The sequence below is a fragment of the Panthera onca genome, chromosome C1, assembly GCF_046562875.1.
Source record: "Panthera onca isolate mPanOnc1 chromosome C1, mPanOnc1 haplotype 2, whole genome shotgun sequence".
NCBI classification, from domain to species: domain Eukaryota; kingdom Metazoa; phylum Chordata; class Mammalia; order Carnivora; family Felidae; genus Panthera; species Panthera onca.
The window spans coordinates 208,670,815-208,687,759 of record NC_138346.1 but is presented as its reverse complement, the minus strand read 5'-3'; positions in this window follow the sequence as shown (position 1 = coordinate 208,687,759).

Here is a 16,945-nt window from a genome sequence, read left to right as displayed (position 1 = left end):
AACCACCCGGCGAAGTTACTCCCAAATCTCTGGCTGCAGAAACAGATTTGAAATGCTTATTGTTTTAAGCCACTAAGTTTCGGGATAACAGAAAGTTGTACTATTGAAGTTGTCACTGCTCTGGATGACGGATTGCTTGATCCCAAGGGACCTCAGAGAGGTGCGTGAAACGTGTCTCAAGACTGTCTTCCCTGGGGGGGGGGTGGGGAGAAGGAAAGGAGCAGTTACCCAGTGGCTCCCCAGATTGGAGTCCATGCAGGCCGGTCATCACAGCAGTGGCTGGAGTAAGAGGTGGGGCCGAGAGGAAAGAAGTGGGTGTCCAAGGGGTGTCCTGTATGCCGAGGGAGAGGGAGGCGGGGAGGCCATCTGTGCCATACGAGTAACTGAGAGATGATGGAGTCAGTGAGTGAGGGAGTGAGTACGTGAGTGAATAGTGTCCATGGGGGCGGATCACCCACTCGCAAACAGTGCAAGAAAAATTCCCTCCCCGTGCACCAGCGTGATTCCGGCAGCCCAGGCACAGTCAGGGGGGGAGATACACCCGGGCTTTGCTTCCAAGTCCAGGCGGGATGCTCTCACAGCGCCACTCAGCTCAGTGTCCTCGTCCTCCCTGAAGGAGAGGAGGCCTTGAGTGCCGCCAGAGAGCTCCAGGTGAGTCCGAGACCGAGAGCGAGAGCGAGAGCGAGCTGTCAGCTGCGCCTGGCTCCTGGCACGAGGCAGACTCAGGGCAGAGGAAGAGCCCACGGTCCCTTTCCTGCAGGAAGCATCTTGCTGGGGAAACAACCCTGTCCTCTGGAGTCTGACAGGGAAAGCACAGACCTCGAAGGTGTTTCGCCGCCTGGAGACTGGACCGGAACAACCTTTCGCTGGGCTGGGAACGCCCAGCTGGGTTTCTGGGAAGCGTCTCTCCTCTGCGGCCACGTGGCTCAACACCTCCTCCTCTCTTTCCTCGCAGGAGACAACAGGTCACGGACGACAGCTCTCAGCCCTTAGATAGTCCTGTGTCAGGAGCATCCTGATTGTCCCCGTTTTTCAGATGGAGGAAGTGAGGCCCAGAGAGGTAGTGGCTGGTCATGGAGCGCTGGCACGACCAGGGCGGGGTGGGGGGGGGGGACAAGAACCCGTTGGGGGGGGGTCTTTCCCATTCACGCCCAGAGAAAGAGTCGCTAAATCCATTGATTCTGTGAGGAAGAGGGGCTGTGGAAGATTTTGAAAAGGGGTAGCCAGAGCCCTGGATCACATCAGCCCTGGATCTTGCTTGGGATCCTGGGCAAGAAACTCCCGCACTCTGAGCCTCAGCCTTCCCCGGGGAAGGAGGGGTCCGTACAGCAGGTGCACTGCTGTCCTCTGCTGGGAACTCCAACCAGGAACCGCAGTGGGGTGCCACCTCGCATTTATTAAGCACCTACTATGTGCCTGGCACCAGGTAAGACAAATAGCACACGTGCTTGCTTGCCCCCACGACTCGGTAGGGCCCACATGACTAAGCCTGCTGTACGGAAGAAGAAGCAGAGGGTCAGAGAGGTTAGCTGACTTGCCCAGAGACACAGAGCTGCAAAGCATAGTAGCAAGAATCGAACGCAGGTCCCTCTTCGAGCCACTAAGCCACACGGTGTCCTAAGGAAAGGCATTTGCTTTTCTTGCTGCTGCTGCTAATGGTGATGAACTCCAACAACGACCATTTCTACTATTAGGAATCATTCCAGGTGATTCTATGTGCGACGCGAGTCTCTGGAAAGCGGAGACCTTTTCATTGGCACGTGAAGAAATGCGATGCAAACTGGCTCGGGCAAAATATTATTCTTTGGTTCACGCAACTGATAAATCCTGGTTAGGATCCCTGCATGGGCAGATCTAGGGGCTAAATCCTATCTTCTGTCATCTCCATCCATTCTACTCAATTCCATTCCTGTGCTGGAACAGGGATTTTTCCATGTGGCCGCTCCCGGATTTCTACTCCTGTGGCTTAACCACCGCAGAGGAACAGAGACTGTCGTTCGCCCATGTGTGTATAGCCATTCCAGGGAAGGTCGCTGATTGGCTATTCTCTGGAGCAGAAGCCCACCCTTGGGCTCATGCGTATTTCCAGGGCCAATCAGCTATCTTCAGAGCCGATCGGTATTTCCAGGACTGACCAGTATTTGCCGGGCAGGGGGATCCGTGCCTGGCCAAGTGCGTGTCACATGTCCCCTTCTGAGGGTGTGGTGGGGTTCTGCAATTGGCAACCCCCCTGGAATCATTAATGCTGTGCACAGAAAAGACTCCGTGTTCCCAGCTGAGTCTCATCAGCCCTCACATAACCCCAGGAGAAAGGTACAGTGAAGCTGCATTTTGTAGATGAGGACATAAAGGGTCCAGAAGGCTGAGTAAACCGTCCAGGTCACGCGGCGGGCAAGTGACTCACTCGAATGAGAGTGGAGAGATGGGGACTCCGTTAAACTGAATGGATAAGGCATTAATTGAGCGCCTCCTGTGTGCAGGGCTGCGAAGAGAGGCAGGAGACCCAGCCCCTGCCACCGCGGCCCGCGTGCAAGCTACCTGGGGAAACCGGAGTTAAAGACCAACAGTGAATTTGGACAATAGGTGGGGGCCGCCGCAGAACGGCTGTCAGGAGGCTGGAGGTGATTAATTGCTAAATGAGTGGTGCAGACAGTAATTGCTGGAGGAGTTCAGAGGAGAGAGCGGGGACTGTGAGCTGCAGTCAGGGAAGTGTTTCTGAGAGAGTGTGAGCCCCTGAACCTGAGCTTGAAGGACAGGGGGATTTGGCAGGTGGGTGGGCATTTTGGGGAGGGGGGGGAGGCGCCCACGTGGGTCAAAGCGCTTGAGACCCGCGCACTTCTGGCCCTGCAACCCTGTGGCTTCGACAAGATGCCCCAGGCTGTGTGTACACCTCACATGTTCTCTCGCCTTCGCCCGTGGTCTTGTTCAAATCCCAGCTGGGTGACCTTGGGGCAGGGGCTTCACCTCTCTGAACCTCAGGGTTTTCATCCCTAGATTGGGAGATAGGATTCCTGCGCTGCCTGCCTCACCAGATGGTTGTAAGGTTGGCATGAAATGATGTGCATACAAGTGCCTTGGGAAGCACAGCGCTTTGTAAAGAGAGTGATGCTTACGGACAGCTTTGATGCATTTATTCTTAGCCTGGGGGGGGGGGGTGGCTCCTGACAATGGGTCAAGGCTTATTGTCCCCCTCCTGCTTGAGCCCCGCGCTTTATTTTAGGCCGGCCTAGTGTATACAAAGATTCGAAGCCCAGATCACCTGCTTCCCAAACCTGGCACTGGCCCTTTACGGCTGGGCTTACTCAGGAACTCATGCCTCTAAGCCCCAGGGTGAGGATTCAAAGGAGGAGCAGAGGTGACGGCGCCCACGACAGTGACAGCGCCTGGTCAGAGCCGGTTAATTTATTTCAGACGCTCTTTCCCTTGAAGCGACCGGGTGCCCTTCTCAAAACACCTATATTACGTTCAGAAGCAATCTGGGGCCAGGAAGAAGAACAGGGATTGGCCAGACCTGGGCCACGTGACCGGCCCTGGGGGGTGGAGCCCCGGGCCCACCCAGAGAGCAGAGGGGGTGTGTCTACCCTTGCTATTTGGGGGCTCCGCGCCCCACCCGCCCCGGCCAGATCTGGCCCGCGGCTTATTTTTGTGCTGCTCCCCGGCTAAGAATAGTTTTCAGTTTCAAAAGGCCTCATTACAAATACAAAAAAGACTGTGCTACCCAGGCTCCTGCGGCCTACAAAGTCTAAACCAGTCCTAGCTGGCTCTTTACGGGGAGACCGGGTCGACCCCTGACTCGTCTTGTTGTGAACACAGAGAACCCGCTCCTCCCTGCTCTTCTCAAATGTGACATTTAATGAGTCTATCAGGCGACCCTTCAGAAAGTGACCAAAGAAAGCTTTGGGGGGAAGGGCGTGTCAGTCAGCCCCAACCGGGAAAACAGAAACGGATGGAAGCATTAGAAATGGGGCAGGAGGGGCAGTGAGGGAGCCTTTACTATAAGGAGGTGGCACCCACAGTGAGGGAGGAGGGAAGGTGCCTGGAGGGTGTGTGTGTGTGGGGGGGGGGGTGGTGATGCTGGCCCCAGGGTCCAGGGTCCAGCCGAAGCTGGAAACCTAGCAGCCCTGCTCCCTGGAAGTCAGGGCCCTGGAGGACAGGGAGCCCCTCCTGGATTTCCGCCCCAGGAAGGGAGGGGCGGGATACCTTGACTTCACCCTCCCTCTAGCCTCCTATTTCTACCTGGTCACAGCCACCTCCCCAGGGAGTCTCTTGAAACAGCCTGCAGCCCCTGGAGCTGCTTTCTGACCGAACCTGGGCGCCGGGAGGAAGCGAGAGAAAGTCAAACGGGCATGGAGTCGGAGGGGAGGGAAGAGCAAATAATGCCAAGTCCATCCCTCCGATGGCCATTGGCAAGACTCCGTGCCCAAAGTCTGTCCGCGTCAGGGGACGGGAATTTGCAGTGTCCAAGCTCACGGCCTGGCCGGCTTCGGCCGGGCATACATCCTGTGCGATGTGTGTCCACATTCACGGCTGCTTGCTTGGGCCTTGCCTTCATTCAGCTTCTGTGTAACGGGTCCAAGGCTGCCTTGCCCTTCCCACTTGGCGCCTTCCTTTCTCAAGTCGGCTTTTCCCCTTCTTTGTAGCGGTGTAGACGACTTCCCAAGTTCGGATGTTCCCCGAACGCCTTCTCAACGTTGCCCATACTCAGGTCCCGCTTCCACCTCCCCTGGTGACTCCGGTCGCCCCTCCATAACTGCTGGTACTGTTGTTTATCTTCTTTCCACTCCATTTTTTCAGCACATTAATAAATCTAGTGATGAAGAAAACTTTATACCACTGCTGTAAATAGCAACTCGGAATCATATGCCATCAATATAAATAAATACCATGAAGCGGAATCATGTTAATTAAATTCTGGCTAGATCCTCCTGCTTTGGCAAAGGCTGTGAATGTGAGGCTCTTCGTTAAAATGGAAATTTGTTAAAAATAAAACGGAGAGGTATTGGAGAGTGGCACCAAGGGGAGACTTTTTTCCCTTGATGTAATCAGAGGGACCGAAACAGAGCCGGGAAGGGGTTCGCTCTCTCCCCGTGTGATTTTGTGCTACCCCTGCCACCGATGTGACTTCTCTCTTTCCACCTGAAATCACGCTGAAATCACACGAAATCTGTCACACCAGAGGACCACGTATCGTGCTTTGGGGAACCGGGCATAAGGGCTTCCTGGTACCTAGACGCTCCGTGAAGCTCCCCTCGGAAATCTTATTAGCCATCCTCCGAGTTTACCCGAGTCCTTACGTACAATTCAGCCATTTTTACACTTCTCGAAGCTTTGAAATCTCTGTCGAAGCAAAGGAACGTCCAAAGACGCTCCACATCCTTTGATTAATTAAACCAATACCGAGAAACGGGGGACATTCCTGTAAATACTTTATTCACTGAACGAGGGCAGAGACAGTCCGTGTTTACCCTGCCACCTTATGAAAATTCTAAGTTTGTTTTTTAAAAACAACCCTTTAATGATTAAGTTCGCAGCAGTCACTTACATAAATAGTTACAACTTACCTGTCATCTGTATCAACATTTATGAATTAATGACATGGTCTTTATGCTGTTACTGGTGTTTGTTGATGTTTGTGTCCCTGGTAACATGTTCAGCTGAATTTTAGGGAAGTATACCTATATTATAGGTGGGTGCATAATATATATACTATACTATATACTCTAATACAATGCTATATATCGCATGTGACACACAGCATATTACATGTACATATAGTATTTCCCAAGTATTTCCTACATGTCAGACTCTTAGTAAAGTGCTCGACACGACCTTCATCCTCACAACAGCCCCATGAGAGAGTACGGCTTCTTATTTTCCCAAAAAGAAACTGAGGATCGGAGAGATCAAGTTCCTGGCCCAAGGTCACAGGCTCTTAAGTCTCGAAGCCGGATTGAAGCACGTCTGACCCAGCACCAGCCGTCAAAACCACAGCACTCCTTGCTTTTCTTATCTGTTTCCAACCCCTCCCATAGAGAAAGTGAGGCCAGAGGAGACACCAGCCCTGCTGTGGTCTCCCTGCCACTGCCTGAGTCTGGAGAGAAGCCGGCCCTCACCTCCTGCTGCCCTTTCCCGGGCACTCCTGACTCCCGCGGATCCCGACACCGGGCTGTGCCCAAGCCGCCTCCCCGGTCAGCCACACTGGCAGGACGGCCGTGGACCCACCGAAAATATTGCCAATGTTTCTTCCACTTCTCCTGCCTTTCCTTCTGAAGACAACGTGGAAAAAACGTTGTTGTTTTTTTTTTTCCCCCTGCAGGTCCTAATGTGATTATTTGTATAGCAGACAAACATACAAATGTACATGACTTTGAATTATGGGGAGTGCCAGGATGGGCTGTATTTAAAACAACAACTCCATTACTCAGAGCTTGAGAAGACCAGAGTAGCATTATCAGGAGATCTGCTGCTGACGATTGCTGCCGACGTTTTAGGTTGATTATCCCTTCGATCGGGGCCACCCAGCAGTTAGCATCTGGCCTACAGGCCTCGGTGGGTGCCAGGCACCGAAAGAAATAAAACTTCCTGCCTTCCTTCCTTGCCTCCCCCTCCCTCTCTCCCCCCTCCTTCCCTCTTTCCTCCTTCCCCTTGTCTTCCTTCCCTCCCCCCATCGCCTGCCTCTCTTACTCCAACAGACTTGGGACCCTCTTATGTTCCGGGCACCCCGCTAAGGCATTCACACAAAGATAAATCAAGATTCCTTTTCATGAAGGAGCTAACAGTTTACTACAGTTGAAGGTGCCGGAGTTGGAAGCATCCTTTGTAATCATGCCAACGTTGTGTTTTCGAGTTGGACACGCGGAGGAACCAGAGGGGTGAGTCCACTTCTTCCGGGTCGCACAGCTGGAAGGCAGCAGCTTGGGACTGGCACTCAGACTTCCAGCACGTTTAGACATTCCTCTTTCCACCCCAGTGGGAGAGATACCGTGAGGATTTGTACCGATCCTGGCAATTCACGTGATGATCGTGTCCTTTGAAAGACCTGCCATCGCGGATGGGAGACAAAGGAGGGAGGGCGGACCAGTGATCAGGCAGCAACAGGGAATCTGTCGCCTTCAGCCAGTAGGCATCAGAGTCCCATAGGAGGAGAACATTCCAGCCTCCCGTCGACAGTTCTGGTGGATTCTGCTTCCTCCCTTGGTCGTGACGGTCGCTCTGGCTCTAAATCAAGGGTTTAGCTGGACCCTCTGAGGTTCCCGCTGTGAGGTTTGACAAAGGCCCTGGGAAACGGTCCTTGAGAGGGGTTCTCTGCTTTGACCCTTTTACTGGTTTTTCCTTCTCTCAGGTACATGGCTCGTTCATGGCCTATGACCTTGGCATAGAGCTCACCCCATGTTCCACTCTGTCCCTCATCAGAAGGCAAAGCCAGAAGGCTGTCACAAGGAGTGAATGAATGGATTATAAGGACGCATAGTAAGTAAGTGTGCCTCAATGAGTGCAAGCTCGGGGGACTGGTGTGTGCAAGGCCATGGTGTTCAGGGAGAGATCAGTGACGGTCCCTGCCTCCTGTCCACGCTCGTCACAGATCCCGCATCACCCACTGTGTCTGGCCCACCCCTTCCTGCCCCACCGAGCGCAAATCAAGCACCACACCCTGTCGTGTTCTCGTCCCTGCACCGGGTGGCTGGCTCGTCCCTCGTGAAGATCTGAGGCGCTGGAAGGTTTCCTACACGGGCGGCCAGGTCGGGCTCGGCACCTCACGGCTTGTGACGGTTCCCTGCGGAGCTGGCTCCCTTTTATGGAACGTGTAGCGTGTTCCAGAAATCGGGCTGACTCGTTTTCAAAGATTACCTCATCCGGTCACGCTGACCCTGCGAGGCAGATGCCAATACGACCCCTACTGTACAGATGGGGAAGCGGAGGCTCAGAGAAGTTAAGGAATTTGCCCAGGGTCACACAGTACTGACGGGCAGGGCTGGGGCTCTGAATCCTCAGGCCATACCTTCTCTTTTGTGAGGGAGGTACTTCTCATCTTGCACCCTTTCTCTTCCAGATTCGTCCTGCCTCGCTCCCGGGAAGGCTGTCCGCTCCTGTCACGCTGCACCCCTGCGGGAGGGGCGAAGGCTGTCCTCCGGGCTCTCCGGATCTGCCCTCTCTCAAGCTGAAGAGTATCCAAACAGGCCTCTGATCTGACCTTCTGCAGGCTCACGGCCTGACTCCTCCTGACCTTGGTCCCTGGCCTTTCCTCTCGCCTCTTGAGGTCACTCCTTCCAGGATGCAGTCACACTGTCACACTGTCCTGTGACTCACTCCCACTGCCCCTTCTCCAGACACACCATTGTCACCCTGCGAATGCACACTTCGGCCAACACCCGCCTGGGTCTGCGTGGTTCTCAGCCAGGGGTCCCCTGAATACAGAGAAATAGGGAGGGTGTGTGTTCCAGTTCCAGTGACCCAAGCTCTGTCAGCTGGCCCCCAGAAGAACGTTCCTTGGCCCAAAGCCTCCGAAACCCCAACATCCACAAGTCCTTGAGAAATCCCAGGATGAGCTAGCATTTCCTGGATGCGTCTGACAATAGGATTCTGCTTTTGTTCCCTTTGTGACTCTAGGTAACACCACAAAGAGGCGCTAGGCCAAGCCCAGCTGTGGAGCAGCCCAGCGGCCGGACCGATCAAACCTGTTCAGATCGCCCCACCTCCGCCTACGAATTCGAATTCGACTCATCCTTCCAGGCCCCATTGGAATCCCACCCCTTCCGGGCAGTTTTCCTTGATTCCTTCAACTGGAAACAGTCTTTCCCTCCCAGGAGTCTTCATATCAAGGATTTTTGAGAGTGACTCCGCAGCGGGCATTGGGTGGCATGGAGCCCGGGACAGACTCTGGAAGTTTGTGTCCCTGTACTGCCTCGTACGAGCTGGGTGACCTTGGACACAGCTACTGGATGTCTCTGAGCCCCACGTGTAACTGTCCTCATCTGCAACACGGGGTAATAATAGAGCCCGTGTGCAGCGTTTTCGCCCAACAGCGCGGTGGAACGCATGGCACATAGTGAAACGTGAACGAATGGCAGTCGCTACCGTTACTGTTACCAGACCGCTGTTACGAATGTCAATATCGGGTCTGTTACCGTTACCATTATGATGACCGCTGTTACAAATGTCAATATCGGGTCCCCTGGGTGGCTCCGTCGGTTAAGCGTCCGACTTCGGTTCAGGTCATGATCTCACGATTCGTGAGTTCGAGCCCCGCGTCAGGCTCTGGGCTGACAGCTCGGAGCCTGGAACCTGCCTCAGATTCTGTGTCTCGCTCGGTCTACCCCTCCCCCGCTCGCACTCTGTCTCTTGCATTGTCTCAAAAATAAATGAACATCTAAAAAGTTGTTTAAAAATGTCGTTATCTATTTGTTGAGTTGAGTTGCAGTCTGGCGGGACATACAGGGCCCTTTGGAGTGTGACCTCACCTCAATGCCCCGCTGCCCCTCCCCCCACCCCCGTTATGGGCTGGGAGCTGGGGGAACGCTCTCTGGCCCGCGAATAGTGGACTGGGGGGGGGGGTCTCAGCCCTGGAGTCAGATCCAAGAAGGAGGCCGAGTTGGGAGGCTGGGCTCTCTCTGTACGAGAGCACAGAGTGGTCGAGGCCTCCTTCTGTCCACCCCGGGAAAGGAGAGCCCAGAGGCTGGTGTGGGGTTAATGAGCCTCTCTCTCCCTGTGATACTCTGACAAATGGATCCTCCCTACCCCGTTCCTCCACGGAACCTCCAGGTCCTTTTTTTGGCTGCTTCCTGCCTGGGAGACACCTCCGAGCAGGCCATTATTGCTTAATTACTGGCTAAACGCTCCCATTTATTCTCCATTTGTCAGCAGGGAGTCCAGACCAGGGCAGCGGAGAGAACTTCGAAATTCCTCATCGAGCTTGGGCTTTGGGAAATGAAGCCGCCCGGGCGTCCTTCCTCTCCAATGACGGAGCAGCTCCCAAAGCTGGTGTTGGCCGCCCTCCCCTCCGCCGTCCGCACGGCTTTCTTGGCTCTCCTCCTCGCTTTTCTCTCTGTTGTCTTTCCCTGTCTCAGTCTTGGCCTCTCCACTCGCCACCCACGTCGTGTGATCTGAAACCCAGTGTCCCCCTTGCCCTCCGGCCAGCTGGGTGGCTGGATGTCCGTATCGTTATACGCAGAACAGATCTAATGGGAACGTGGATTCGCGACAGCACAGGGAGGGGAGGCAGGGGTGCATTTCCACGGCCAACCGCAGCTGTATGTATTGTATAATGACTAACTTTAATTACAGTTTTGTCACATATGCCACGTGCCTCGTACCTTTGTGTCACTTCCACGGGCACCTTCACGAAGATGGGGAGGGGTTCTGGCTCCGATCAGCCTGCCAGGCTGGCACTACCTTCCGCTTCTTGTCCACTCGCTGATCTCCTTGCCCCGCAGCCGTGGTCCACACGGACGGTGTGGGTCCAAGAGGGGAGATTTCTGCCCCGGAGGTGATGCTGCAAATCTCCTCTGTGCTCTTTTTCCTACGTGGAAAATCCGAGGGAACGGCATCTAAAGTTCGGGAGATGGTTGGCTGGGCATCTCCGCTAAGTGAGGTGAGCGTTGACGCTGTCGCTGGTTGGGTTCTATGGGAAGCCAACTCCGGGATGGTGTGTGCGGGAGGGACACGAGGGGGGTGCTCTTCCGCGGGAAGGAGAGGGAGGAAGCAGGACTGGCTGGAGCGAGACTCTGAGCAGGGACGCAGTCCTCCAGCCAGAGCTGGGATGGTTCTTCAGAGTCTGCCCAAGTTGGGGACATGCTAGGTCTTTATACCCATGTGCTAGCCAGTCGGTGGGTGTGGGCTGCCGCTAAAGGGGGCTAAGACTTGGGAGGGGCGACTCCTCAGCAGAGGCCGTCCTTGAAGGGGGCTGACGGTCCAGGTCTGTCAGCAGGTAGCCTTCCCAGCAGCTGGGACGTTGAGCCCTCATTCCTTCCTGAGGACCATCCAGGAGGCACATTACAGTTGACTACCGAAGTTCCTAGAATGTCTCGCCTAGTCTAGTCCTGACCTCGCCATCCTGGGACCCAGTTCTGCTTCTGACTCCGGTCTTCCCGGCCCCACGTGCTGCGTCTTTTGTCCCCAAGGCCCTGATCGCTCGCCTTCAGACCCGACCTGGCAATTGGACGTGGCTTCTGAGTCCAAGGGCGTTTTCTGCCCTTGTCTCTGGTCTTCACCCTGTGACCCCTTCTCCAGCGGAAGGACATAAGCCCCTTCATCAGTCAGCTCCTGGAGTTTGTACTCATGGAAGGGAGCCAGGTCACCAATCATGCAAAGCAGCAGATAATGCAAAAATCATTTACATTTGTCCTTCGCTTGCATTATGTGATTACAAGGGGAGGGGGAGAGGGTGGCGAGATGAGGTGTGTGCACTCTGGATTCAGCCCGCCTGAGTGTGCATGCAACTCCACTCCACCACTTACCGGCTGCACGACCTTGGGAAAAGGATGACACCTTGCTGTGCCTCAGTTTCCTAATCTGTGACAAGGTGGGTTTAATAATGGTGCCTGTCTCGTAAAGCTGCTGTTGGCATGAAATGAATCGTTACATGTTTGGGGCGCCTGGGTGGCTCTGTCGGTTGAGTGGCCGACTTCAGCTCGGGCCCTGATCTTGCCGGGTTTGAGCTCCGTGTCGGGCTCTGTGCTGACAGCTCAGAGCCTGGAGCCCACTTCGGATTCTGTGTCTCCTTCTTTCTCTCTGCCCCTCCCCAGCTTGTGCTCTGTCTCTATCAAAGATAAATACACTTAAAAAAAAAAAAGTTAAATGAATCATTACATGTCAAGCCCTTAGGACGACGGCTGGCACACAGTAACTGCTCCATAAATGTTTGCCTTGACGGTGATGTTTGGTAGATGGCTTTGTTAAGACGCCTTTGTTACCCCGCATCACCCTCACTTGATGGGGTTGACCCAGAAGAGGTCCAGGGGCAGAAGTTGGCCTGGCATTAAAGGACTGCCGTGGATGTCCCACTGAGCTGATCAATCCCAGACAGTCACCAGTGGACAGGGCATTGAAGAAGAGGACCCAGCCCCGGGGACAGTCCCACCTCCCTGTCACATGTATGTTTTCTCTAAAAGAAAACAAACTATATGAACTCTGTCCACTGTTGTCTCCCAGGCCTCCTGAAAAGCTAAGGGCCCCAAATGCACATAGTCCAGGAATTCTGGGGTATCTATTTTTTTTAATTAAAAAAAAATTTTTTAACGTTTATTCATTTTTGAGAGACAGAGCACAAGAGGGGAAGGAGCACAGAGAGAGGGAGACACAGAATCTGAAGCAGGCTCCAGGCTCCGAGCTGTCCTCACAGAGCCCGACGTGGGGATCGAACTCACAGACCACGAGATCATGACCTGAGCCGAAGTCGGACGCTCAACCGACTGAACCACCCAGGCGCCCCTGGGGTATCTGTCTTGATCCCCGCAGGAGATAAGCAGAGAAAAAGGGCTGACGGAGCCCGTAAGAAGGAAATCTGCATCCTCAGTCTGCCTTCGCCAGCCACATGTACGCGGGGCTGGGGACAGTCAGAGTGGGGTGGTCCTCCCTGCTCTGGGAAACCCCTTTCTTATCCGTGAGGCAAGGGGTTACTTGCCAGGCTCTGGTGAGCTTTGGGCCTTGGTGGGCCTCTGGGGCCAGGGGCCAGTGGATGGCACTCACTATCCTGTGTCCACCCTCGGGCAAGGTTCCCCAACTGTCACCCCCTCAAGGACACCCTTGAGGCTCTCTAAGGCCGCTGCAGTGAGTGGGGTCCTTGAACCCTGAGCATCTCTGGTCTCCCCACCATCCCTTCTTGGCCACCCCTCTGGCTCCCATCATGGCAGCCGGGGCTGTTCCTAGGCCTTTGACATGGAGGTTTGTCCTGCTTTTTTGTCTGACCCCCTCTTACTGCCCGGTTTCGTGGCACTGCACAGACACCCTCCTCATCCCCAGGTCTGCATGGCAGGGGAGCAGTCTGCCCGCTCCCCTCCTCTCCTTCCCCACCCCTGCAGTCTCCCGCTGCGGGTGCGGGGCGCTCTGAGCTGGCCGTGCACAGTAAAACAGCGTGGGGAGGCAGGGCAGCGGGGTAGAAGGCAAGGCGGTCCCGCAGCCTGGGGTTCTGTCTTGCGGCCCCAGTTCTCTCCTGGAGGGGCTGGTGTGTGTTGGGAGCTGGAGGTGATGCTCTTTGAGTCACAGGAGATGAAGGCGTGGAAAGTGGCCCTGAGATGTGGGGGGAGGGGGGGGATGACTTCACATTATTATCGAGCACTTAGCTCTGTGCCAAGCACACAGCTACCTTACAGTCCGTGATGTGGGTACTACTGTCACGAGGAAGTCAGTGGTCAGAGAGGTTAAAGCATTTATTGAAGGTCACTCAGCGAAGAAGTGGCAAGACCGAGGCTCACAGTGGCTGCCTGACTTCGGAAGCGAGTGACAGGGACCACGCGATGCTGTGGGAAGGAGCGTCAGGCAGGAGTCAGCCGATCGGCGCTGCTCTGCCCCGGGAACTGCGGGCGTGTGGCCTCAGACGAGGCGCTTCCCCTCCCCGGACCTCAGTTTCCCCATTTGAGAATGGAAGCATTGGACCGGCACCCTCTCGAAGGATCCTCCAGCGTTAGGAGTCCACGAATAGCCTGACTTGCCCTGGGATTAATGCTTTTTAAAAAACTGCCTGCAAGAACCCGCATACGCACAAGCCTCAGCCGTCTGTACAAATGGAGGAGGGGAGGCGGCAGCCGGCAGGGTGTGAATGATGGCTGCTGGGAGGGGCCCCTGCCCGGAATATCTCAGTCGTTCATCCTGTTGCCAAAGTGCCTGGAGTCCTAACGTTCTGTCTAGAGTCCTGTCTCTAGCTCGGAATGCCAGGACCTTGGCCACGTGGTGGTGGCGGGGGCAGGTACCGTCCTTTCCTTCTGGGAGCAAGGGTGCTTTCGTTTTGATGAACACTGGACCCGGTTTGCACTTCCTGAATCCCAAATAATTCTCCGGTGGGTGAGAGAAGGCTGCCCGACACCGACTGGGAGAGCAGTTCCCCAGTGGGGACGGAGCTGTGCAGGGCAGCGGGATCCCGCTGGCTGTGTTAGGAAGCATCCTTGGCCTTGGCTCCAGATGCAGCTGGGTTTGAATCCCGGCAATGGGTCACCTTTGGGATAGGCTCTGCCTTCCTCCTTCCCCAGGCCAAATGCCTCCCTTCCCTGCCACTCGGCTGTTAGACAGAATGCCTTCTTCTGGAGGAGGTGGGATCCAGCCCAGCACCAGCCCTGCCAAGTGAGCATGTTCCCAGGAGAGGCCCGGAGGCTGGTGCCTGGGAAGTGCCACCCCTCTCCCCTGGAGCCTCCTGGCAAGCCCAGCTCTTCACCCCTCCCTTCCCTTTCCGCAGCCTGTCAGCTGCTGTCATCCTCGTCCCCCACCCTGCCCCCTCCCGGCTCCAGGAAGCTGGGAAGCCTTTCCTGATGAGGAGGTGCCTGGACCATCTGTAAACCAAGGGCAGCAATAACCCCGGCCTCGCACGTGGCTCTGCCGCACAGGTGGGATGATGTGCTGGCATGGGATGGGTGCCCGCTGCGTGTTGGTGACACCCCAACCATTTCTGCCCTTAAGGCCCCTGGCCTCCGGGGCATCTGGCTGGCTCCTGCCCGGCTCTCTGTCCTCGTCTTTTCCTACTTTCCCTCCGGCTCGCCCACTTTGGCTCCATGGGCCTTCCTGCTCTCCCCAGAACATACTGGGCTTCCCGCCTTGTGACTCCTCTTTCTGGAAGGTCTTCCCAGATACCTACATGGCTCACTCCCTTTCCCCCACCCCTCTAGTCTTTTTATGTGTCACTTCAGCAGGAAGCCTTCCCTGGTGACCAAATCAACAACCTCCCCCCACCCCCGCCGCCGCCCCATACATCACCTTGTGTGTTTCTTTATCTGCCCAGTGTGAAAGTCAAGTCGCAGGGGTGGCTATATTCACAACAGTCTTGTTTGCTGCCGAGCCCCAGCACCTAGAACAGCACCTGGTGCACAGTAGGTGCTCAGTAAACATATGATGGATGCATGAATGGATCGATGAATGAGTACATGTTGGGTGAGATAATTTTGCTCAGATTCGTTGTTTCCTAACACAAGTGCTCCCCATCTCAAAGGAGTCAAACTGTGCAGGGGCTCGAGGGTTATTCTCAACTGTCCGCAAAGAGTAAAAGAGATCGAGTATTCACCTGGGATTAAAACCACCTCAGCTATCCCTTAATAAATGAGGCTCATTAGTAATAAGTCATTCAGCAAACATTAACTGAGCACCTGCTGTACGTGGGGCACAATGCCAGGTGTTAAGATTATGGCGCTGAGACTGACACATGGCTTGGGCCATTTTGGAGTTCACAGAGTGGGGTCCTGGGTGCCTGTACAGGGCCTCTGAGTCAGCTTTGGACTCAGCTCTCTGCACTGAGAGCAAATCTCTGCCCTGCACCGAGAGGGATTTTCCCCCTCACCCTGCTACACCCCAGCCTTAGTTTTCTGTCTACAACACGATCCTGAAGACCCTCTCCAGCTGCCACATTTGTGGCTTACTGGGAGGAGCGCGGGGACACAGGGGTTGGGTGCTCTTGATCCCGGGGAAGGCTGGGACCCTGCGGGGCAGCTCGCCACTGGGGTCCTGAAGAGGGTAAACTGAGTCCCAGGCTTGAGAGTCAGGCCCTCCCTGCAGCCCCCTATGTGGGGAGAAGGCTCTATTCCTTCGCCAGCATCCTGGCACAGCATGACGGAGCCGCTTTCCCTCCAGCGGGGAGAGCCAGGCTGAGTGCCAACTCGTTAGGAATAGCTTCCCAGCTTCCCGGAGCCAGGAGGGGGCAGGATGGGGGTGGCGGTGTTGGGTGGGGGAAGAGGATGACAGTTTCCTGTCCATCAGCAGCTGACAGGCTGCTGAAAGGGAAGGGAGGTGTAGAGCTGGGCTTGCCAGGAGGATCCATGGGAGGGGGGTGACAGCATTTCTCGGGTACCAGCCTCCGGGCCTCTCCTGGGAACCGACCAACCCAGGGCCGCTGCTGCGGGGCTGGCTCCCACCTCCCACGTTCCACAGCCCCTGTGTGCCGAATCCCGAAGCCAGGGGTCCGGTGTGGGGAGGGAAGCGGGCAGAGCAAAGCACAAAAGGAAGATCTTCATGGGAAGGATGGCGACTGTCTCTACAGAGCCCCTCGTCCCCCACCCCCCCCCCCAAAAAGCAGGAAGGATTTAAGTCAGACACCAAGAAGGACATCCTGACACGGCCAGATGCCAAACAGGGACTTGTATTCTCAAAGAGGAGTGTGGGTACCTGCATGGAGGTGGTTGTTTCTGATTTTTTGAATCATCTGCGTGAATTCTCATTCATTTGCTCATTCTTTCAACCTTACTTACCTTACTACACGCCAGGGCTGAGACCTGAAAAAAAAACGGAGACAAATACGACAAAGTCCTTTGTCTCGAGGAGTCTAGGAGCGAGACAAGGCATGAGCCCAGCTGACCGTAACACATTGAAGCTGCTGGCCGACCAGGGCACCAGGAGTCAGAGGGAAGAGATGACACCTGGGACCAGGGGGAGCACAGGAGGCTTCCTGTAGGAGGCGGTATCTGCCCTGGGACCTGCAGAATGTCAGATGCCCCAGAGGAGAGGGCAGTGTGGACAAAGACCCAGAGGTGGGAGAGTGCCAGGCCGCAGACACAAGGCGTTGGGCACCGCCTGGCTGAGGCACCTGCGGGTGTCGGGAAAGGTGGGGTCACCTGACCTGTCTCTGGCCAATCAGGATAGGCCTTTCTCCTGGCCACATGATTGGCTCCAGAGTGACATGTGATCCAAGGTGGTCCAATAAGAATCGGCCACGGGACTCGGACGGAATCACCGTCACAGCTCGTGTTACCGACAGGCCAGGGGGTCTGTCTTAGCTACGGCTGCTCTTCTGGATGACCGCAGACGGGGCAGTTCA